Consider the following 25,007-nt stretch of genomic DNA (forward strand, 5'->3'; position numbering starts at 1 on the left):
ACTAGGGTACAGGCACCTCTGGAGGTCACTCTGCTGACCACAGAAGGGAATTCATAAGGGATAAGTCAATCCACTGGATCTGGTTTGTGTGCATCCACATTTTGGCATGTCTGGAAAGGGGCATTCTTTTGGGGAAGAAATTCATTATGTGATGTTTCCAGTGGATGGCCCATCTACAAATCACCTTCCAGTTGAGAACAGAATACAGTAGCCCTTGGAATATCTTTCTTCCCCAGGGACGTGTCTGAGATCAGGGTTCTTCAATCATGCATAAGACAAACTAGAAAATGTACTAAGTTAGTGGCTTTTGCAGTTTTTAGTTTCTGAAATGCCTCAGAAGTGTTATTCAAAATTCATTATCCCAATCTCTGTCTTTAGTGCCCACACTGATGTAAAATTATCTCCTTGAAATGAATTTTTAAAGTAGAATAGAAGTAGGCAGCTATCTGGGCAGAATTTTTAGCTTACTATATGACATTCATGTAAACAGTGCTTTTTGGATTAGATCTTTTGTGCTAGTGCCTCTTGGACTCAGAGTTACCAAAAAGCTTATGAAAATTTCTATTATTTAAAGTAGCATGGGTGGGACACCTGGGTGGCTCAGTTGGTTAAGCGGCTGCCTTCGGCTTCGGTCATGATCCCGGTGTCCTGGGATCGAGTCCCTCATAGGACTCGAAGCAGGGAGCCTGCTTCTCCCTCTGCCTCTGCCTATCACTCCATCTGCCTGTGTGCTTTCTTGGACAAAAAAAATAAATTAATTAAGAAAAAAAAAAGTAGCATGGGGGCACTTGGGTAGCTCAGTTGGTTAAGCATCTGACTCCTGGTTTCAGTTTAGGTCATGATCTCAAGGTTGTGAGATCGAGCCCTGCATGGGGCTCCATGATCAGTGGAACATCTGCTTCAGAGTCTCTTCCTCTCCCTCTGTCCTTCCCCCTGCTCACGTGCATTCTCTCTCTTTTTCTCCCTCTCCCTCTCAAAAATAAATAAATCTTAAAAAAAAAAAGAAAGAAAGAAGTTAGACAGTAAAAATGAGGGAATCACTAGAAAGAAAGCTCTCCAAGGACAAAGGTAAAGGAATTTATTCACTGATCTAGTCTAAGCTTCTAGAGAGTTCCTGGCACAGAGTAAGCATTCAGGCAATATTTGTTAAACAAATCAATGATGAATGAAGGAAATGAATGCTATTATCACATGAAAATTAATCTAACTTGGACAATCTGCTGTGATTTTGTTTTTCTTTTTTTGTATGAAATTTGATCTGATGTCAAAATAAATACATATAAGGCAGTGTCTTTAGTGGAAGCCTCTGTATAGTTTTTAATTTTATTTATTTGTTTGTTTGTTTATTTTAAACATTTCTTTATTGAGCGTGCATACGCAGGGTTAAGGGCAGAGAGAGTCTTAAGTAGACTCTGCACTGAGCACAGAGCTGAATTGAGCTCAATCTCACAACCTGAGATCACATCCTGAGCCAAAACCAAGAGTCAGAGGCTTAACTGGCTCCAGCACCAAGGCAACCCTGTATAGATTTTTTAAATCATAGTTTAGTATAGATCTACTATTATAATATGATGAGCTATCTTATAAACTCAATTATCTCAGTGCAAAAATGAAAGAGTGTTTGATCATCCCTGAATTCTGAATCATACATACTAACAAGATAAAAAGGAAGGACTCAAAATTGACACTTACATAATGACAATACTTCAATGGGCTCATTATTTGAAATCTCTATGTTTCTAAGACTATTGCTCCCATTTGTTACATATTTCAAAATTGCTCTTTTGAAAATGCATGGAGAGGCGCCTGGGTGGCTCAGTGGGTTAAAGCCTCTGCCTTCAGCTCAGATGATCCCAGGGTCCTGGGATCGAGACCCACATCGGGCTCTCTGCTCAGCGGGGAGCCTGGTTCCTCCTCTCTCTCTCTCTCTGCCTGCCTCTCTGCCTACTTGTGATCTCTGTCTGTCAAAGAAATAAAATCTTTGAAAAAAAAATGCATGGAAAATGAGAATAGAAAGTAATGTGCTGCACTATTAATGGCACAAGACCCGGGATGATCATTTATGTCTATAATTATAAATGAATACTAAGAGCACAGGAACACACTTGACTTTCATAGCCAGAACACCATACTGTCCACAAAGGTGCAAAGAACAAGTCTTGGTGCCTCTCCTGACCCCAGTGACACTGCTTCTTAATGGTCATTAAAGTGGTACAAGAGGCAAAAAGGAGGATTTTACGGATAACACAGAGCTAAGATGCAAACTATAAAAAGAAATAAATCAAGGTTTGATAAGCCAATCAATGTTTTTTAATAGCTTAGCTTTTCATCATAATTTTTATATTAATGTTTATATATTCACAATCATCGTAAATCAGATGGAAATAAATATAAAACAGAAGGAATTAGCTAATGCTTCTAAGGACCTGTATGTCTTGGTTCGCCGAGTTTGACAGACTGCTACAAAACGGATCAGAAAACATCCACAAGGCAGGTGACTAGGAAAGTTTCCATTCACCAGACTTTCTTCCCTTGCATCTGGTAAAGTGGAAAAAATTACCATACATTCTTCTGGGGGAATGTGTACTTCCCTCTGGGGTATTCTACCATGGAAGTGTGAATGAATAGAAAATATCAGGAAATCAAGATGGGATTGGGAGGGAGACAAACCATGAGTGACTCTTAATCTCACAAAACAAACTGAGGGTTACTGGGGGGAGGGGGGTTGGGAGAAGGGGGGTGGGGTTATGGACATTGGGGAGGGTATGTGCTTTGGTGAGTGCTGTGAAGTGTGTAAATCAGGCGATTCACAGACCTGTACCCCTGGGGATAAAAATATATGTTTATAAAAAATAAAAAAAAATTTTAAAAATAATGACATAATGGATAATAACCCACTGAATAAATTAAGCATCTACAAATTAAAAAAAAAAAAGAAAATATCAGAAAATCAAAGATTTTAAAGTTTGTAGAATCTTATCCCTCTCATCAACCCAGATTAAAGTTTGCATCCTTCAAGAGAAAAGACAGTTTGAAAATAGGGACTGACAATCAGTTATACCCTGTAAATAAGAATATGCAACTGCTCTCTATTCAGACTACTTTAGCTGGAGCTGAAGGGCAAAGGGAGAGAGTATCACTTCCCCCCTGGAAACTCCACGGCACCATACAGCTGCTGTATCAACAGGGAAAACGGTCTTTCTCTGACAGAGAAATCTTTAGTGGTTCCCAATCACAGCCACTAAAGAAAGGGTGCAATCCACATTTCCTTGCTTGGAACTTTAAAAATAATGAAATGGGCAGGTTATAGGTGATAGGTCAGTTTGTTTCTGAACTTTTCTGAAAACTAAGAAAGCCATACAGAAAAACGAAAACAAAAACAAACAAACAAACAAAAACCCTACAAACTATCCAAAAATGTGACCTGTGTGCACTTAATTTACTTATATGCTTTTTCTCATAATTTTCTGAGACTTTAAAAGGATGTTTACAGGGGCGCCTGGGTGGCTCAGTGGGTTAAGCCTCTGCCTTCAGCTCAGGTCATGATCTCAGGGTCCTGGGATCCAGCCCCGCATCAGGCTCTCTGCTCTTCGGGAAGCCTGCTTCCCCCTTTCTCTGCCTTCCTCTCTGCCTACTTGTGATCTCTCACTCTGTATCAAATAAATAAAATCTTAAAAAAAAAAAAGAATAACAAAAAGGGATGTTTACATCTCAGCTTCTATTTATGTGTGTATTCAGACACACACATACATACATCTTTTTTTAAAAGATTTTATTTATTCATATGACGCATTTGAACATTTGAACATTTATTCATTTGAGAGAGAGAGATCACAAGTAGGCAGAGAGGCAGGCAGAGAGAAAGGGAGAAGCAGGATCCCCGCCAGGCAGAGAGCCCGATGCAAGGCTCCATCCTAGGACGCTGAGATCATGACCTGAGCCGAAGGTAGAGGCCTTAACCCACTGAGCCACCCGGGCACCCCACATACATACACCTGCAAACAGAAAGAAATATTCTGAAAAAACTGAATATCATTTGACATGGGATGGGATTTAACAGCTGGAAGGATTTCACACTTAGAGCCTAATTTACAAAACTCTGGGGTTAGCATTGTTTCAACTCTAGTCGTGGAAGTCATAATTTCCCAAAGACCTTTTTTTTCTGGATTTGTAAATTATTTGTATATGGCACATACATCATTTCAAAAATGAAGTTATCATAGCTAAACCTGGCTAGGCATAAATGAATAACTTCGGAAGAAATTCCTGAAAGCATTATTCACTCCCACTGAAATCAGACAGCCAATTTCATTTCTTAGCTAACAAAATTCTTTCTTTGCAAGCAAGCAATCTAGGCTTTCACACTGCCTATCCTTAATTAGCAGAAGAAACTTGCTGCTTTGTAATTCAAATAAATATGAACTTCCCACATAATAAGGAGTGGCTATAAAGAATAGAAACTCAATTTTGTTCCAGTGTGTGTGTGTGTGTGTGTGTGTGTGTGTGTGTGGTGTGGTAGTAGTGGTGGGGATGTGGGGGATGGTTAGAATAATAATGAGATTAAGATGAAGTGACACTGAGGGACTGAAGTGGGTTTGTTTTAACTTGTAAGAATAACGAAGGAAAAGAATGGTTGTCCGAGAGACTAACGTAGGGAAATGAGCAAACCACGTGCTGCTTGGCTAGCTACTATTGGTGATATAATCTGTCCCAGGTTCCTGACTCCCCAGACACTGGAACATGATGGATGGTGGGAGAAAGGGAGCGCTCACTCTTTTCTTTCCCTTACAGGTTCTCCAGGTCAGAGCTTCCTTTTGAGCATCCAGATTTCTCTAGATTCAAAAAAGTGGACCAAAGCTTGAGCTCCATTTTAAAATCATAATTTGATGCAGCTTCAAAGAAAATTTTATAAAATTGCCAGTAAGGCAACCATCATCATTAAACATCAAGTTGTGTCAGTCTTGCCTGTACTTGTTGAAATTTCTTACTTTGAATCTATAAAACATTCCCTTAAATACTACTTGGAATTCCATTTTGAGCCTCACATTATTATATAAATTTGGTTCAGGGGCATTTGTTTTAGCAAGTATATTCAAAGGGTTTGCTGATGGGAATTTTGAGGATTTTTGTTTTCTGAGAAGTAGCCTTATGTAATGAAAATGGGAAAAATCTGGGAGTCATATAAAATGTTTATATCCTGGTGCTGCAATGTATAAGCTGTGTTACTGAGCAAATTACTATACCTCTCTGAGATTCAACTTACTGATTTAGTATGTGTTGTACTAGATTATGGTTAAGATATAGTGTGTGTATGTATATATATATATATATATATATATATATGATAGCACCTGGAATAATACCTAAAAAATAACAAGGGTTCTATAAATTAGTATTTCTGATCCTATGTCATACCAAATGCTGCATCAAGCTTCAAAGTTTTGTAATAAGCACCCCTGTAATTAGAAAAGTAAATTTAGAATTTAACTTTGGCATTGAAAAATTAGTTGTGTGTATCTGTGTCTCTCTCAGCCTAAAAGAAACAAGTCAGTGAAACTAAAGCAAACCTAACCTTGTGAATTTTATGTCAATTGTTGATAATATTAATTTACCAAATGAGTTGTCTAAAGGACAAATTTCTCAAAGAAATACAGATAGACCCCCTGAAGGCCTATTGTTTGACAATAGGTTTTTTTAATGCCTAACGTCTGGTTCCATTAACAAAATAACGTTGAATACCATGAAGGATATAATTATTTTAAATCCTGAAAACCAGCCCTTTGTAACGCAAAGGTGAAGATCTAGACTATTTCAGAAATATTTTCTATCACTCTGCCACCCATTTTAAACAGATCTTTGGTCACAGGTCTAATTAAATAAATGGATGTATGTTTTCCCCTAGTGATGTTCTACTTAATTCCTGGCCAGCCACATGGAGCTGTGCCACGAAAACAGGTCACACAGCTTCTGCTTGGCTCAGAACACACAAGATTACAAAATCTGCTTATCCCTGTTTTGTCTTAACACCTGTGGAAAAAAAAAAAAATACAAGACTGTCATGTGGCACACAAAAGGCTCAGGTATCTCCCTGTTTAGAAGTTGGCAGTCCCGAACAGCAAGAGGAAATAAGGTTGTAATATTAATAAACACCTGCTGGTTCTATTCTACTCATTGGCTCCATCCCAGTGAAACAGTTAATCAACTAAACCTAACAAAACAATTGTCAAAACCCGAAGGCAGTCTATGTTACCACATGGCTCTGAGTCCACCCTATGAGAAAATACAAGAAGCCCATGTACTGTACTGTTCTGCAAAGTAGGAGAGCAGAGTGTATTCCTCAGCAAGAAGTTAAAAATAGCAACAGTAATCATAGCCTGATTTCCCAGTGCCAGGCAGTGTTGTAGGTGGATACGAGGGACACTACAGTGAATGAGAAAAGAAAAGTCTCTGCTTCCCTGTAAGTCACGTTCCAGGGGGCAGACAGGAGACAAAGGATAAACCTTAAGCCTAGCAAGTCCCCTTCCTGTTAACTCTCGGATCACTCCCCCCATTTCCCTCAGGCATTTGTCAGGGAGGTGGTGACTTGCGGGTGGGGAGGAGACAGAAGGGGCACAGTGAGGACCACCACAGGGAGAAAGAGGACGCCTGACTGAAAAAGAGACCTTTGAACAAAGATCTGAGCAAAGAGAAGGCACCAGGACTGGATAAACCCGGAGAAGATGGCCTTCTCCCAGATCAACGCAGCTGTTCAGAGCCGTGACTCAAGGAAACCAGGGAAGTGATTGTCAAACGACCTCTGACCAATTACAGATAATGCTCTTTCATGACAAAAAGCAGCATCGCCTCTTGGAGTAAAGGAAATCCAAATAATGCTATGACATCCATAGTATAGTCTTCTCACTTAGCAGGGTTAGCATTTTTACTAAGCCTTGAATATGTACCTCAGAACCCACTCCTTAGGGAGGCCTTGAAGAACCACAGTGATGCTGTTTTAAAACGTACTTTGTCAAAACGGGTTTTCCACTTTATGTTTCTAGGACTTACTGCAGGTGAGGTCACGTGTCTTGAAATATTTAAGCTCTCAGTATTTAAAGTAGCATGTCATATACAAATCCCATTTCCACACACAGATCAAATCTTTGAGAGATCAAATATCCAGTTTTGGGGGAGAAAAAAGACAGGAAAGCACAACTTTAGAAAAATACTACTGACAAATATATTTTACAAAGTCCATTTCAAATTAGATAAGAAAGGAAGATAAAATAGCAGGCATTCATATTCGTATAGAAGCTGGTCTGAAGACCGGTTCTGCAGCCAATTTATGTGTTTCTCAGACCATATCTTGCACAAAGGACTTCAACAAATATTTCTTTAAAGAGAATAAAAATGAGCGATAACCAAGCCATTGACCAGCAAATGCATTCTAAGGAAAAAGAATAGTAAAACAGTTCCAAGCGGCACCTGGATGGCTCAGTGGGTTGGTTAAGTGTCTGCCTTCGGTTCAGATAGTAATCCCACAAGCCCCTTAGGCTCACTGTTCAGTGGGGAGTCTGCTTCTCCCTATTCCTCTGCCCCTCCTCACCTCATGCTCTCTCTCTCTCTCTCAAATAGGTAAATAAAACCTTTTTAAAAAATAGTTTTATTATGCAGACAAAAATGTATACCGAGACATGCATTAATATCAAGTAAAGAAACCACAAAACAATTAAACAATGGCATTTCATTCCCTTAGGAGAAAAGATTGCAACCACTGAATGAAAAAGACATATCAAAATATCTTGTGCACCAAATAGTTGGGATATAGGGATATACATTCATTACTTTCATTATATAGAATATTTAACACACACCCCCGAAGAATCTTTCCTTTTTGTCTATACTAAAATTGTGGAGATAAAAGTAAGTTTTAAAAATATTACTACTTGCCTACCCAGGGCTTTTAGCCATGAGTAGCCAAGGAGTTAGAAGCTATGGAAATAGAAGGAGAGGCTGGAGACCCAAACTGCAAACCTGGTTTCTTTTATATTTCCCAGTTGGACTATTAGAACTGAATTAAAGAACTTTGCTGAATTATTCTGTTGGCATAAGTGAGTCTGGCCAGAGGCTCAGAAACAGAAACACATGGCAGTGGGCACAGGGGAACCTCAGACAGCCGACTGTGGCTTCACTCACACGCACCTACTCCCTCTCACACAGAAACACACAGACGACTCTCTCAATGGTGAATTAAGAGAGCAACCCCTTCAAATTTTTAAAATTAGGAAAGGCATGTGTGAGCACTCTGAATCAGAAATATTTCAAGAACATTATAAGAATAATTTGTCTATTTCAAAGATTATTTAATGACACCACTATTTACCAGTGTGTAACTATAATTGGAAGTGAAAGACAACCCTAATCTATTGTAGCAACATCGCCTGACACTTCTCTATACTAAACCAAACAGACTCAAACCTGACCTGGTTATCATAGTGATTATTTTAATTAATTAGTGATAATGCTAATAGTACACCATTTTAACATACAGGGAAATAGTATTAAAGGGGAGTCATCATCTACTTCAATAACTACCTGAAATATTAGATTTAGAGAATAAAATCAGTGTCAAAGGACTATCAATTCCATTGTTAATGAAATGTGCAAGTATGTATATGTTAGAAAAGTACTAAAAGTTAAAGAGAAAATAAAAAGGGAGAGTGGTGATAGTAAGATGTGACAAAGAGGGATGCCTGGATGGTTCAGTGGGTTAAGTGTTTGCCTTCAGGTCAGGTCATGACCCCAGGGTCCTGGGATCAAGCCCCACTTCCTGCTCCCTGCTCAGCAGGGAGCCTGCTTCTCCCTATCTCTCTGCCTGCCACTCCCCCTGCTTGTATTCTCCCTCTCTGTCTCTGTCAAAATAAATAAATAAAACCTTTTAAAAAAAGATGTGATAGGGGCACCTGGGTGACTCAGTGGGTTAAGGCCTCTGCTTTCGGCTCAGGTCATGATCCCAGGGTCCTCGGATCGAGCCCCGCATCGGGCTCTCTGCTGGGCGGGGAGCCTGCTTCCTCCTCTCTCTCTGCCTGCCTCTCTGCATACTTGTGATCTCTGTCTGTCAAATGAATGAATAGGATCTTTAAAAAAAAAAAAAAAAAAAGATGTGATAAATACAGGATCAAACAAGTGAAGTGTTAGTAGTACAATCTAGGTGGTGAGTTCACTACAAAATTATGTCAACTTTGCTATATGTTTCAAAATTTTCTTAATAACAGGAAAATATAGTTTAGGAAAACATTAAGAAGTGATAACCTAGGGGCACCTGGGTGGCTCAGTGGGTTAAGCCTCTGCCTTCGGTTCAGGTAGTGATCTCAGGGTCCTGAGATCAAGCCCCACATCGGGAGGTCTGCTTGCTTGGGGAGCCTGCTTCCTCCTCTCTCTCTCTCTCTCTCTGCCTACTTGTGATCTCTGTTTGTCAAATAAATAAATAAAATCTTAAAGAAAAAAAAAAAGAAGTGATAACCAAGGAAAATTAGTTAAGAACTCAAAGATGGAATAGTGGAGGAATCATGGCCTAAGAGGGAGACAGGGTAGTACAGTGTCTTAAGAGATAGTTTTTGGGGCGCCTGGGTGGCTCAGTGGGTTAAAGCCTCTGCTTTCTGCTCAGGTCATGATCCCAGGATCCTGGGATCGAGCCGTGCATCAGGCTCTCTGCTCGGCAGGGAGCCTGCTTCCTCCTCTCTCTCTGCCTGCCTCTCTGCCTACTTGTGATCTCTGTCTGTCAAATGAATAAATAAAATCTTTAAAAAAAAAGAGAGAGATAGTTTTTAAAGTTAAACATTTGCATCAAGAATCCAATCTCATTTCTATTATTTGCCAGCTGTGAAACTGATGTGATTTCTCTGTAAGCCTCTATTTGGATATTAGCAAAATGGAGATGATTTTGCCTACTTTATAAAAATATGAACACAGAAAATTCTTAGGAGATTTATCACACATCATTAGCGGTGCCTTTACTAACAATTAGGAAAACGAACAAAATACCACCAGAAGGGGCAGAAATAAGTTAGCTGAGTAAATACTGGTCCCTGGAATGAAACATACAGTGTTAACAGTATGGCACATTAGTAAGATGTTTGGGGGCACAAAAAAAGAAATATTCAAATAAAGGTAAAATAACATTTTTGTAATTTCACATAACAAAAAGTCAAGATGCAGATGATGTTGTGGTTGATTAATTCAACAGCTTAATAAGATCAGAGAAATGGAGGGAAATTTGTTTCCTCTCATGATAATATTAGCTACAGCAGCCTCAGGCATAACTTCTTCTCATCTAAAAAAAATCTAAAAGCAAGAATAAAAGGAAATTTATTCCTTGCACATCTCCCTTGTTTTCAGGGAGAAAGTGTTTTCCCAGAAACCCTATGCTATTTTTACCCTGTGTCTCATTAGTCAGTAGATCAATAGATCACATGTTCACCCCAAAATATTCACCAACAAAGGAGAAAGAATTGCGAGGATTGGCTTTGAACAGTCAGTTTACCCTTTGGATTTGGACAAGGGACCCATATTCCTGAGTGCAGTATTGCTTAATATATGAAAAAAAGAAAAGGAGTTGCATTGATAAGAAAGATGAATAAAATAGCTGTTGAGTTGGCAACCCACAGATGCATGCTACATATGGAAAAATAATGATCATGTTAATAAAAACACGCAAATTACATGCTGATCTCAATAACTATGTGACATAAAGTAACAAGAACCTCTGTGATATGAGAACGTTTTTTAAACTACTGGGATTATTTCTAAAGCAAAGGTTCTACCAAAATATTCCACACTGAAGTTGATTACATGGTGAATCTATGTTACATGCACTTTTAATTAAAGAGCATGAATGCTTTTCAGAAAACAAAAGAGATCCACTTTTTTTTCTCTCTCTTTTTAGAGAGGCAAGAGTAAGGAGCAGAAAGAGAGGGAGAGAGAGAATCCCAAGCAGACTCCACATCCAGAGGGGAGCCTGTCACAGGGCTCCATCTCACAACACTGAAATCATGATCTGAGCCAAAAATCGAGTCAGACGCTTAACTGACTGAGCCACGCAGGCACCCCGAAAGAGATCCACTTCTAAGCAACAAGTATCCCTCTATCAGAATGTTTCTGATACGAAAGTACTTTTGTTTTATATTTCTGTTTCTTTAGGGTAAATGTTAGCATAAATTAAGAGATTGGTCGCTATTATAGACTAAAAACTATAAGTGCCTGTTAGGAAGGTTTGCACTTATTAGTTATTAGTTATGCACTTATTAGTTTTTAGTTATGAATAGTTACACTAAGAATGTGGTATTTTAGGCTGAGTTTAGTTGATGTAAAAATACAGCTTCCTAATATTTACAGAGGGCATTCAGGCCATTGTTTAAATTGTGTTAACTGAGGTGAAATTAGAGGAAGGTAGTCAACAGGTATAAACTTCCAGTTATAGTAAGTAATAACAAGGGATATAAGGTACAACGTAACAACTATAATTAATACTGATGTATGATAAACAGGAAGGTTAAAAGAGTAAACTCTAAGAGCTCTCATCTCAAGGAGACATTTTTTAAAAAATTCTATCTGTGTGAGATGTTGGGCGTTAACTAAACCTAGTATGGTAATCACATCAAATATACATAAATTAAGTCATCTTGCTGTACACTTTTAAACATATACATATCCAGTGATATGTGTCTATTATTCCTCAATAAATTAGGGAAAAAAAGCTATTAACTAGGACTAAAATTTAGGTAGATTGCTCTGTCATTAGATGCTAGGAGAGTGGATCTCGTGGGGCAGTGTACATATGAAGCTTTTGGATAAACAAAGTTTTACACGAATAGGGAACCAGGCAGCCTTTTGGAAAACATGCCCTCGGTCCCCAGCTGATAGTATTTTGTGGGCTTTGTATTCAGGCCAAAAATCTTTGGAGTCCTTAGGGAGCTACAGTACCAACGTTTCAGCTAATTTAGCATCATTTAAATGGGGTCTTGCTATATATCTTTGGGTCTGGATTTCTTTATTTCCAATTATTTAATGGATTTATTGAAAAACAGTTTTATTTCAAAACTCTTATAAAAAAAAGACCTATGTAATTTTCTTCTCTTATATATTGAGAAAATACATGTTACTGTTTTGAATTAAAATCACTTCACATCAACAAATATTTCCTGAGTTCTTACCTTTTGCAAACCTTGTTTTAAGTGATCCAGAAAACCAATGAACTTTATTATTTTTTTTTTTTTTAATAAAAGATTTTATTTATTTATCAGAGAGAGAGCGGGGGAGAGAGCGAGCACAGGCAGACAGAATGGCAGGCAGAGGCAGAGGGAGAAGCAGGCTCCCCGCCCAGCAAGGAGCCTGATATGGGACTCGATCCCAGGACGCTGGGACCATGACCCGAGCTGAAGGCAGCCGCCCAACCAACTGAGCCACCCAGGCGTCCCAAACCAATGAACTTTAAAACATAAACCTGGACATCTAGAATTGAGTTTTGGGTATCCTCAAAATAAAATATTTCTCTGACATGTTCTGTCTGTTGAAGACTCCGTTCGGGGCAATATGCCTCTGGATCAAAATTAAGTCAGGTAGAATAAAGGAAGGGCATTGCAGAGAGACTTCTGTTGTTCTTATACATATTTATATTACTTAAAAACCTTATTTAACAATAAACATGGGTTTCTTTGTAATAAAGAAATAAGCATTAATTAACATCTTTTGTAACACTAGTAAGTTGTGGGTAACCTCCAAGATGGCCCCACCAATCCCCACCTCCTCATGGTATCCTTTCCCTGTGTATTGCCCTCCCACATTGTACCAGGGGGGGTCTATACGGCTGATAGGATATGGCAGAAGGGAAGTTTGTCACTTCTGAGCTTAGGATGTGAAAGGCTGAGCCTTCCTTGTCAGGACTCTCTCTCTCTGTCATCTGTCACTTTTCGATTTCCATCTCTCCCTCTTTTGTTACTTGCTGTGGGGGAAGCCAGCTGTTGTATCATAAGGTAGCCCTACAGAAAAGCAAAGGTGCACGTGAGGGAGAGCTAACGCCCGCCAGCTACCTTAGAGCTTGAAAGCTGATCCTGTAGCCCCAGCTGAATGTGCAGATGATTATGGGCCTGGCCAGCATCTGCTCCACGATCTCATGGAAGACCCCCAGAAAAGCTCAGAAACTGTGAGAGAGAATAAATGTTTGTTGTTTTAAGCAGCTTGGATTTGGGTAACTTGTCATGTAGTAATAGATATCTAATGCAACGTTCGGTATCATCCCCTGACTGATAACCCTTAGCAGAGTCTATTTCAGTTACTGGAGAGTTTATTCAACAAATAGTTATTGAGCACCTACTATATCCTAATTAATTTGCTTAGATTTTCTACCTTAAAATGTTATTCTAAGAAGCCCATTATTGAAAGAAAGAAAGAAAGAGAGAGAGAGAAAGGGAAACCCATTATTCCTCAAAGCCAAAGATTTTCAGTGTATATATTTCACTCAGCTATTAAAATGAACTTCTAAAGTTATTAAAATAAATTATTTTGTATCTGAAATGTGTAATTTGCTCTTTTCAAATAACTTTCTGATTACTGGAGATGCAGGTTTGGGATACTTATTTTAACATATTTTTATTTGTTATATAAACAGTTTTTTAAAAAATATTTTATTTATTTATTTGACACACAGAGAGAGATCACAAGCAGGCAGAGAGGCAGGCAGAGAGAGAGAGAGGAGGAACCAGGCTCCCCACTGAGCAGAGAGCCCAATGTGGGACTCGATCCCAGGACCCTGAGATCACGACCTGAGCCGAAGGCAGAGGCTTAACCCACTGAACCACCCAGGCACCCCTTTATTTGTTATATAAAAACAGTTTTATTTGTTATATTTGTTCTAGCTAATATAACAAACTCTCAAATCTCAGCGGCTTAAGTCCATCAAACTCTTTCTCATTTGTGTTCATATACTCTGGATCTTTCCTTTTCATAAGTCATTGGCTGGGCTTTTACATCTTGCCAATAGACCAAAGAAGAAAGGCTGTGGAGGACCAAGTGGAATGTTTTTATGTATCAGATCTGGAAGTGGGAGACTTCACTCCAACCACATTCCATTGGTTGATCTTTTGTCTCCTCCCAATCCTATGAATCTTTATCAAGCCCACGGCTCAGAAAATGGACTCTTTTTTGATCTTTAAGGCCAGACTGTTCAGACTTGAAAAAAACATTCTTATTCAATTCCTTGTTTAAAAATTGAAAGATTGGTATCGAATTTTTGTGCCTTGATTTTCAACTAAAACAGGTTGAATCTCTTCTTATTTTGTTGTTGCTGCTGTTTATTTTTTTTTAATTGAGATAGCTCTCCAAAAGTTGAGCAGAACTAGTCGGAATACCAAATTTTTATACAATTTTTCAAAAATAGGTAAGACCAATATAGTAATAATAATATTTCCTTTGAAATATAATTTTTGGCAAGTTTCTTCTGATTTGTATTTAAAGTACTAATGAACTCTGAATACTTTGTCTGAATAGTATATAAAAAATGAGATAATAAAAAATGAATAATTTTTCCTCTGGGTAGACATTTACATATAAAATCAATCACTTTATATATAAATTGAGTTTATGTGAATATCCATTTTATAAACGTGATTTATACTGGCATTTTAAATCATAGTTGTGTTGTTAGTTGTTTCTCATATATGTGTATTCATATACATGTATCTACTACATGTATTTTCATCTTGCATATACACTCGCACTGATTCTTAGACCATATGTTTCATGTGGTTCCAGCATTATTCTGCTGCTCAGTGAAGGGCCACTAGAGCAAAGACCATAGGTTATAAAATTTTCATAATTTCTTGGCATGACTATTACTGCTGCCCAAGGGTATATTAAATTAGTCCTTCTACCATAGAAAACCTTCTAAACTTTTTCCCCTTGAAATAAAATATATTTTTTGATGTAGAATAGGCAGGAAACAATCAAATATTCTATTTCTGGACCAAGATTGTAATCTCACAGTTTTATTTCAAATATACCACAGCAGAAAGAAAAATTGATAAATCATAAAATAGAAAATTAAACAAAGCTATGAATCTTATTTTTTATTCCTAACAAAGAAGTAATTGAAGTGATTTAGAATGATTCTGGTTTACCTAAGAAAGGAAGAAAAACAGCCCCTAAATCTGGATAAGCATTTAGCAATAATATGGAAGGTGACCTAATTCGGAATTGTAAAATTGTAAAATGCCACCCAATGGAATATTTATATCACTATAAATGATAAAAACAAACATACGGCATTGAAATTTTTGTATTGAAATACAACATTTTAAATCACCTTGAAAAAATCAGATTATTTATTTATTTCACTGTGAGGACTAGGCTTTCATTAAATCCTGAGTAAATTCTTACTTTGGGAGTAATTTATTCTTTTTTTGGAGGGGGATCTTGGAGACTCAGTAATGACTGTAATAATCTCCATAATCCATAATCCAATGGTTTCTATCTGGTTCTCAATCCAATAGTCTGCAAACCAGTAGAAAAACAGGCAAGAACCTGAAATACAGTCCTTTCTAGTCTTATGCATTTGCTTAAAGGTCCTTCAAGAAGCAAGTTAATGCCTCTTTCATCCACATGAAATGAAGTAAAACAATAGCCTGTAAACCCTCCCACTTCCAACACCTACAAATGTGAGATAAAGTAAAAATTTTATTTTAAATACATAGCAGAAATGCACAAAAAGAAATGGTTTTCCATAAGTGTTAGGAATAAAATGAGAAATGACAGTGAGTGATTAACTCCTAAGCCTTTGTATCAAGGATTTATAATTCAACATTATAAAACATCCAGAGATATAATCCCCCACGACCAAGGGTCAGGAGCCATAACAAACAGAAGAATTAGACCCCAATAAAATGAATAATAGAAACAGTCTGACAGATCATACAAAATAAATATTTTTTAAAATGATTAAAAGTATAAAAGAGAGAGTTGAGATTAAACAGAAACCAAAAGACATCATGAAAGAAATCTTGACAGACTTGAAAAAGGATCAAATAAGACATTGATAAAATAAAATTTGATAAACTGGAAGATAGATATGTTTCTTTTAAAAAAGCAAGGAATAAAAAAAACTTTAAAAGAAAGAAAGAATGTATTGACCCAAAGATAGATAACAGAGGTAAAGATTAAGAGTTGGAAAATGTGAATGAGATGAAGAAATATGGAACATAGAATGAGAAGATACACATGTCTGTAAGTCTTAAATGAAGAGGAGAAAGGAGAATAAAAGAAAGGCAATATTTAAATAACACACTGGAATTAATTCTCCAATGATCCTTTCCTGGCTAGGAGAAAAGTTAGAATCTCTGAAAAACTTGGATTGTGTTAAAAGCACCATACATGTTAAATTTTAAGATTGATCTTTAATAAAGTAGGAATAGGCTATAAGGCTTCCAAACTATAAAGGGGAGATAAAAAGGAATAAAGAAACTTGATCGATATAATAGAGGCAGGCAAGGAAAGAAAAAGAGTAAAATAGGTTGAATAAAGTAAGATTTTTCTATGGTTCCTTATTTCCAAGAATCAGGTTCAAAATTCTTATCATGGAATAAGAATAGATATATGAGACTATTTAACATTATGTTTTCGAGATATTATCCAAATGGAAAAGAGCCAAAGTATATTACTGTATTGTATTTAAAATAATTTAGCTAAGGTTAAATTATAAACTTGGAAAGTATTCAATAAATAATGTTATTATCACCAAACCATCTAAAAATTAAGATGGATTAGGCTCTCAGAAAATTAGATAATGTTTCATGACATGGTTTGTCGACCTCTAACAGAGAATATCTGGCACGATTAAACCAAAACAAAAGGGTTTTGGAATGCCCAGTTGTACTTGAACAGATGTAGTGGCTGAGTAAAATAGTTGCTTCTGATGTGGTTTCTACTTCCATTTTCTGCCCAAGGTTGCTAATATGATGAGTCAGCATTTTATATATTTAATGATACAAGAAAATTTAAAAAATAAAAGAGACATATCTAGTGTTATATTCTACAGTTGCTCTAGTTCCTTTGGGTATCCACATAGCATTCATGGGTTCTGGTCAAATTGTGATACTTGTATTTTGGTCCCTATCATCTTGATATCCCCTACCCAATCACATATGGGCTCATGAAGTCCCTCTCTCCAGCTGTCCAGAGTGTGACCTAACTCTGCCCTGCCAAGCCAATGCTATAAATGATAAAATTTTCCAGTGGCCCTCTTATAATAAATGTACCTGCCTTGTGTTCTGTTCTATATAAGGCTTTCTCTTTTCAGCTTTCAATGTAACAGCAATAATATCATCTAAAGTGTGATCCTCTTCTGCTTAGATAACATGTGAATTTCAATTGTGGCTCTATCATGGAATCTAAGACTTGTGTTCAAGGGCAAAGTAGATCTCTAACCAGCTGTGAGACTTATGGGAAACCAGTAAACTTATTGAGCCTTCGTTTCTTCACTTGTAACATGGGAAAATAGTACCTGAGCTGCCCACTTCAAATGATTATTGTGAACAGTAAATGAAATAAAGTACGTCAAAGTAAATTGTGTAAACCTCTATGATTTACTATTTAAAAATTCTTATTCAAATGACTGATTTTGCTAGAGGCAATTTTGAATATGGTAACTACTTAGACTCTGAATATTTTAAAGCGGGTGTTCCATTTGAAACACATAAATAGGCAGTTAACTACACTTTCTTCCGATGCTTTGAAAGTCACCTTGAAGTTAACTCTCATTCAGAAATCCAGTTGCATCCAGATAATAGATATATTGACGTGCTTTCTGACTATTAATCACCAAGGTTCAAGAAAGCCAAAACATGACAAATAAAAACTGGCCATCTAGAGTAAATGGGAAGTTTTGCCACATTCATCTATTCTGTTCAACAACTAGTGATACAACTAGTGACTCAGTGATATGATCATTGAAAACTTAGAAGTCTTTTTATTAGCTATTCTGCAAGTCCAGCAAGGGATCCAGTTGGAGAAGTAAATATAAAAAATTTGGGTCTAATGTAAGAGATATTCCCTCTTTATAAAAGGAATGATTCCCACTAATTAACTGTAATATACTATAAAGTCAGTAACAGGAGCACCTGGATGGCTCAGTTGTTTAAGCATCCCACTCTTGATCTCAGACCAGGTCTTGATGTCAGAGTCATGAGTTCAAGCCCTCATTAGGTTTAAAAAGAGCAAAATTAAAATAAAGTCAATAACAGTTTCCTTTAATGCAAATGATATTACTTAACCAAAAACTGTTATCAGTGCAACTCAAAACATAGTAAGTAGAATCAGTAAGTCTAGTAACTGAAGGAAAAAAACCAGATATCAGGTCAGTCTCAGAATAAGGCTACACACACACATTTCTATTCTCTATTATTAGTTTTTTCAAATAATAGTAGATAAAATATAAATGATCTTCACACACATTTTTAGAAATACTTTTAGATAGGTAATAGAAGAGAAAGATGTCAACATCATCAACTAGATTGGTCAACATAATCCAGAAGAAAGGGAAGCAGTGTGACATTTTGTTGGTAGTGAACAAGTAAAGAAAAATATTTCTATGAGTGTGCCCCCCCTTAAAATGAAATAATTGTATATTCTGTGGGCCAATCAATGAAACTACTCTGCAAGTCCTAATTTTAGACACCATCAAAGTACAAAAAGGGGTAGAGCCTCAAAGCATTTTCGATGGGAGCTATATTTATTATATATCAAATGCAATTGTTTTCTGACTATCTCGTGTGGCCCAAGGGCAGGTCTCAGGACAAAGACAGAATCTTGCATCCATCTGCCAATATTTTGTTAAAAAAAAAAATAAAAATCCGGTCATCGTATTTCTAAAAGTTTTTATAATGCACTTAGCGAGTCCACTGGTGGTCCTTTCCATAAAAGACTTTTGAAAATAAATATTTCAAAATGTCAGAGGAAAGGCAAAATGCCCTTTTAACCGATGGAAAGTCTCAACTTTGAAATGCATCTTCATTACATGGAGGACAAATCTTTGAAGGTATGCCTGTGTAATAAAACACTGGATCAACATTGTAGGTAAGTACCGACATCCCGGTGACTTATTTGAGGAACGCCGGTGTTTAGTGGAATACCAGTGGTCTCAGGCACTTAGAATTTTAAAAGCAGAAAATTAATTGCCATTGATCCTTCAATTGAGATTTATGAACACAATGCAGTGTGCGAGTGGAGTCGGTTTTGTTGGTTTAACCCGCGCCTGTGATATTTTCTCCAAGCCCTTACACCGGCCCTCACGTTGTACGTTCCACCTTCCCATTTTGAAACACAGAACACATTTCTGAGTCAGATTTTTCTAGCTGTTTTCTAAGAAGGTTTATGATCACAGCTGCAGTAGTTATGGGTTGGTTTATAGTCCATTGCCCGTAGATGGGCCCATATGTCCAACAGAGTTTGTTTGATACCATACCTTCCACAGACACGGGGCAGTTCTTGAGGTGTGCCTATAAACCTGCCGTTAAATGGACCAGCTGTACTCATAAACTTACATTAGCGGCCTCAATCCACCCGCCTTACAAAAGTCATTGGCAATAAATCTATGTTCAGTCTATATATGCACTTTTAAGTATTTTTTTACACTTCTGAAAAGAAAATATAAAATATATCCAAGTCTTCTGTGATCCTGACTGAAATAAGAGCTGATTTCTTTGGGGTGTATAAGCAATGTCTTTAAGGGCCTCACTTTCCATTTCTTTACAAGATGCCCATCCTTCTTGATAGCCTTGATTCCTCATCTTAAAAAAAAAAAAAAGCAAATGATAAATTTTAGGGTCTTTTTTTTTTCCACCTGAAATCTTTTGATAAGAAAGATTTTGAGGGCTTGGGCATGATTCATTCTACAGTCCCCAGTTCATGCATTCAGTGTGGCAGCTCACTGGGGAACCAGGAGCGAGCAAGTGTCAACACGATGACCCACACTGATTCAGCTGTGAGAGTGTGTGTCTTCAGTGTGGCCACCCAGGACCTCAGCACTTACACGGGATGGACCTCCTGTACTCTCCTTGTGGGCTATCAAAGAACAGTGGTGATTCCCTAGGCCTCTGCAGGAAGGACATGGTTAAAAGAATTTCCTTCTTTTCCATCTGAAATAGAGTTCTGGTCCATTTTGTTCATCAACTTTGTTTTACGGCAATGTAGTTCTCAAAAAATTTTTATTACTTGTTTTAGCTCTCTTCTTGGGTATTAGTTTTGGTTTTAGATTAGAAAAAAGCTCCATATTTGAAATCTTAGAAATTCCAGGGCTAACACTTACTGGAGTGTTTTGGGGTGGACTATCGGATCTCTGAGTTTCTTCTTCCACAAAATGGAGAAAAGACTGCATGTGAAATAGTGCTAAATAAACATTTGCAGAAACTCAAATCTAGACTTCCTCTCCCATTCAGTCACAGCATCATTTCAATTTTTCTACCTAATTCCAGAAACTATCATTTTTCCCACTTACTGTCTTCTACTCCAGATGAGGAGAATGGTAAATACTTCCTGTCTGGACTAGCAACAGCATCCCATCTAGTAATCCTCTTTCCAGTGTTACGCTTTTTACACCATCTTTCTCCAAGATTCTCACGGTCTCTTCTTTCTCTTGCTCAATTCACTTTAATTCCAAATGTATGCATATATTTCAAGTTTTTTTTTCTTAAATTACAAGACATTTCTGCCAATTTTAATGAGTCAAAGATACATTTTTTTAAAAAATGTTTGGAAAGAGTTTTAAATTACTTTGAGGATATACACTGGCTTTCCAACTGAAGCAAACTTAAAAAGCCTTCTAAAAGTTTCCTTTGCCTGAAAATTGTCATCTTGAAATGGCTGTGCTTTTCAGAAATTTACAACAGCAGGTTTTTAGTGAGTTTTGCAAATATAAACAATAACTTATAGATAGCATGAGTGATCCTTGGATAAATTTATTTGATATTGTATTACTAACCTAAGTGCTATCTCTGTGGGAAAATCCAGTGGTGACAAAATTGGGAATGGTGATGGAGGAAGTAGATATAATAGTTCTTATTAAGGTCTCATTAGGGAACAATTATTCAGAAGTAGGCTAGGTTCTCTCTCTCTCTATCTCTCTGTTTCTCTCTCTCTCTGCACCCCCCCCCACACACTTTTTAAGTAGTAAGAAAAGAGGAATTTATATGTCCACCTCACTTTTGGGGGGGTAGGGGGATAGGCAGTCAGAAATTCTTTCCTTTCCTTCTCTGACTCAGCACAAAGTTTTTCAGATGACCTTGTAAGAGCATTCAGCATTATTGGGCCACTCCTTTCTTATAATACTATTTTCCCTGGTCTCCAGATATACTACTATCTTGCTTTCTGTCACTACCCTGTTTCCTGAAGAAGTACATTCTCTTCCACTTGGCCATTGGATGTTTTCTTTGCTCAGTGTTCTGTTGCTGGCCTTTTGCTCTTCTAATTTTATATCTTTCCCTAAGTAATCTCATTTATATTAATATCCTTAGTCACCACCTAAACTCAGAAGACCCACAAATTCTTCTCTGTAGCTGAAACCTTTTCCTGAGCTACACATGTATATACCCAACAGCTGATTTCACAGTCTTCAGACAGTCTCAAATGTATCACAAATTCACTACGTTGAAAACCAAAATCATGATCTTCCCTTCCAAACTGTGACTGTTTCCCGTCACAGTGAAGGGAACTAACATCTATCAAGTTACATAAACCAAGAACCTGAATTCATCCTTGAAACTTACCTTTCCTTCAACAATCTCCTTACCACATCTAATCCATCATCAAATTATGCTAATTTATTTCCTAAACAAGCTCTGAAATCCATACCTTTTTCTTTATCTTTATTACCAACTCTATAGTGCAAGCAACCATCATCTCTCTGCTGGCCTACAATATGTTATGTTCTCTTTCCAGTCTGCTCCAATTCACTTGCTCCCCTCCAGCCCAACTCCATATCTACCCAGATACTCTCTTCATTCCACCCTCCCCGTACAACTCCCCACTTAAAATTCTTCATTGGCTTGCCATTGCTCTCTGAATGAAGACCAAATAGTCAATATGATTTATAACACCTGGAATAGTCTCATACTTACCTGCTTTCTCAGCTCTATCTTGTACTATTATCCTTTTTGCTTTTTCAGCTGAAGCTTTGCTGGTCATCATTAGTCCCTCTTAATCATCATTTCCACCTCTTGCCCTAAGTCCTTTGGATCTTGAGTAGTCTTTATTTTCCAACGTAGAGTGTAAACATATTTACCTTTCAGAGGTTGGGATCCTAATCCCCGAACTAGATCAAATCTACTTATTGTAAACTCTCTAGTAGAATGTACATATTCTTTCCGGTACTGTTAGAATTTCAATTTTACATTTATTTTGTGGCATTTTTATTGCTGTATTTTGAATGGGCATTAAACTTCCTGAGGACATAGACCAATTTTACTCAATATGTAACACAGAGTGAGTGGTCAGTGGTATTCGCTGCAAGAATTACTTGATAAACAAACCTGTCTACAATGGTAGATCCACCTTTTCAAAGTGTCACACAATGACAGTGTTCTCCCTGTGAGAAGCTATGTAATGAGGAAGGGGAAACATGGGCTGTGGAGTCAAACAATTGTGGTATGAAACTTCCTTTTCTCCCTACCATTTCGAAGCATAGCAACTGGAATCCTCTCTGACCATTTTTTCCTCTTCATCAAAGATAGCACTGGGGCACCTGGGAGGCTCCACAGGGTGAGCGTCAACTCTTGATTTGGGCTCAGGTTGTGATCACAGGGTCCTGAGATCAAGCCCCAAGTCCTTGTCTGGCTCCCTACCCAGTGGGAAGTCTGCTTCTCCCTCTCCCACAGCCCCCCCCCCCCCTGCTTGTGCTCTTTCTCCAGCTATCTCTCTCAACTAAATACTTTTTTTTTTTTTTAAGATTTTACTTATTTATTTGACACACAGATCACAAGTAGGCAGAGCAGCAGGCAGAGAGAGAGGGGGAAGCAGACACTCTGCTGAGCAGAGAGCCCGATGCGGGGCTCAATCCCAGGACCCTGAGATCATGACTTAAACCAAAGGCAGAGGCTTAACCCACAGAGCCACCCAGGCACCCAGGTACCCCAATAAAATCTTTTAAAAAAATAGTGTTAATGATGTCTACTGTCAGGGTTTTTATGCAGAAAGAAACATGGAGTAAGCACTTTTTGGATAAATAATTTAACAAATCCTGGGTGGCACCCAGGTACCCCAATAAAATCTTTTAAAAAAATAGTGTGAATGATGTCTTCTTTCAGGGCTGTTATGTAGAAAGAAACATGGAGTAAGCACATTTTGGATAAATAATTTAACAAATATATTTATGTAAATGACAGCAATTTTTAAGCAACTACTATGTGTCAAGGATCATCATCATCATCATTTTTGCTTCTCAGTGTGGATGCTAATTCATTGAAATCCATATCAGCTGTGTCACTTGTTGACATTTAGTATTGTCTTGTAGTTAATCTTTTCTGTGCCTGTGTGTTTCCTCAAGATGATTAGGGAACAGGTATAATGCCCTAAAATTATTTTTCTTTTAAATGACTTTCACTTCTTATTATTAAATATTTCACATAAAAAATGCCAGCAAACATATGTTGGTTGATTTATTTAGTAACTTCAAATACCAATTGCACAACTAATCCCCAGGAAAGAATACTTAAAAAACAAACAAACAAAAAGGTCCATAATCTTGGCTCTTAGAGAATTTCGAAAAATCAAACCATAGGGAGTAAATAAATACCGGCTCACAGGAGAATTGCTTTAAGGTATAAATATTACAGTGTATGTCAAGAACTTTGTCATCATAATAGAATTTTAATATATGAAATGTAAACTTAGAAAAAATTAGTAGTTGCCCATAAACACCTTTAAAAAATTTATGGCTTTAGTTCTTTTCCGTGTCCAAACCAGCTTTTAGGAGACACTCTGAAAATTAGAAACATTTCCTCAAATATCCTTTACGTGTTTTGTGGGAAGCATAATGGTAGTAAATATGGAAAATATTCTATTTTATTTTGAGAGAAATCCTCAACGGAATTATTCCACGCCATGGTTAAGCTAAGAGTTTGTGCTCAACCCTCTTAGCTATAATTCAAATGCAAAAAGTTAGGGTGACTAACAAAACTCAGCATTTAAAAAACAAACTAAGGCCTTAATTCAATTTAAAATATCTGTAAATGTTGCTTATCCTCCCTGGATTGAAGTAAAATGCAGACCTTAATCTTTGCTAAAGGAAATGGTCTTGCTAAAGATTCAACATTCTGGGCTATGAATTCATGAAATAAAACTTGCATTTTTACATACTTGTAACATTTACTCTTAAAAGTGCAATATAAAATTATGGCAGTAGTGCCAGTTCATGAGAGAAATTTTGAGACATTTTAAAACCATAAAGAAGGAAAGAAATCAATTCCACTTGATGAGTTAATGACACCAAAAAAAGGGGAGGTATCTAAACTCAACACTAAAGGCAATTCAGACAGGCTGGAGTCTTTGAGACTCTTTGCAAAAGCTTGAGAGAAAATCTGAGCAAAGTGACCCTAACCTCTAAGTAAGACTTGGTCCTTGAAAGGGATTTGCTATTCCAGATTCTGAGTGCCATATGGTCTCCAGTACCAGGATTTGTCTCTGGGGCCAGTTCTTTATTAAAATCATGGCTTAGTCCATCAAAGAGCTGGAGAATCCATGAAAAGCTATTCCAATATTTAAAAAAAAAAACAAAACTTAGTAAGCCCCTGGGGAATAAAAAGGATAGGACAAATGTTCCTCCAACAGGAGGTATCACATAAGGGAAACAAGTCATATCCCCATTTCATCATCCAAGAAGCTCCAAGGAGATATCTGGCATCTGGAGGTTCTCAGTGTCTCAGGTGGGGTGGGAGAAAATGGTTTCCAGCAATTGCTGAGGGAGTAAAAGGCAGTTCTGCCCAGGCTGACCC

This window comes from Mustela lutreola, chromosome 6 (genome assembly GCF_030435805.1).
Source record: "Mustela lutreola isolate mMusLut2 chromosome 6, mMusLut2.pri, whole genome shotgun sequence".
Taxonomy (NCBI): domain Eukaryota; kingdom Metazoa; phylum Chordata; class Mammalia; order Carnivora; family Mustelidae; genus Mustela; species Mustela lutreola.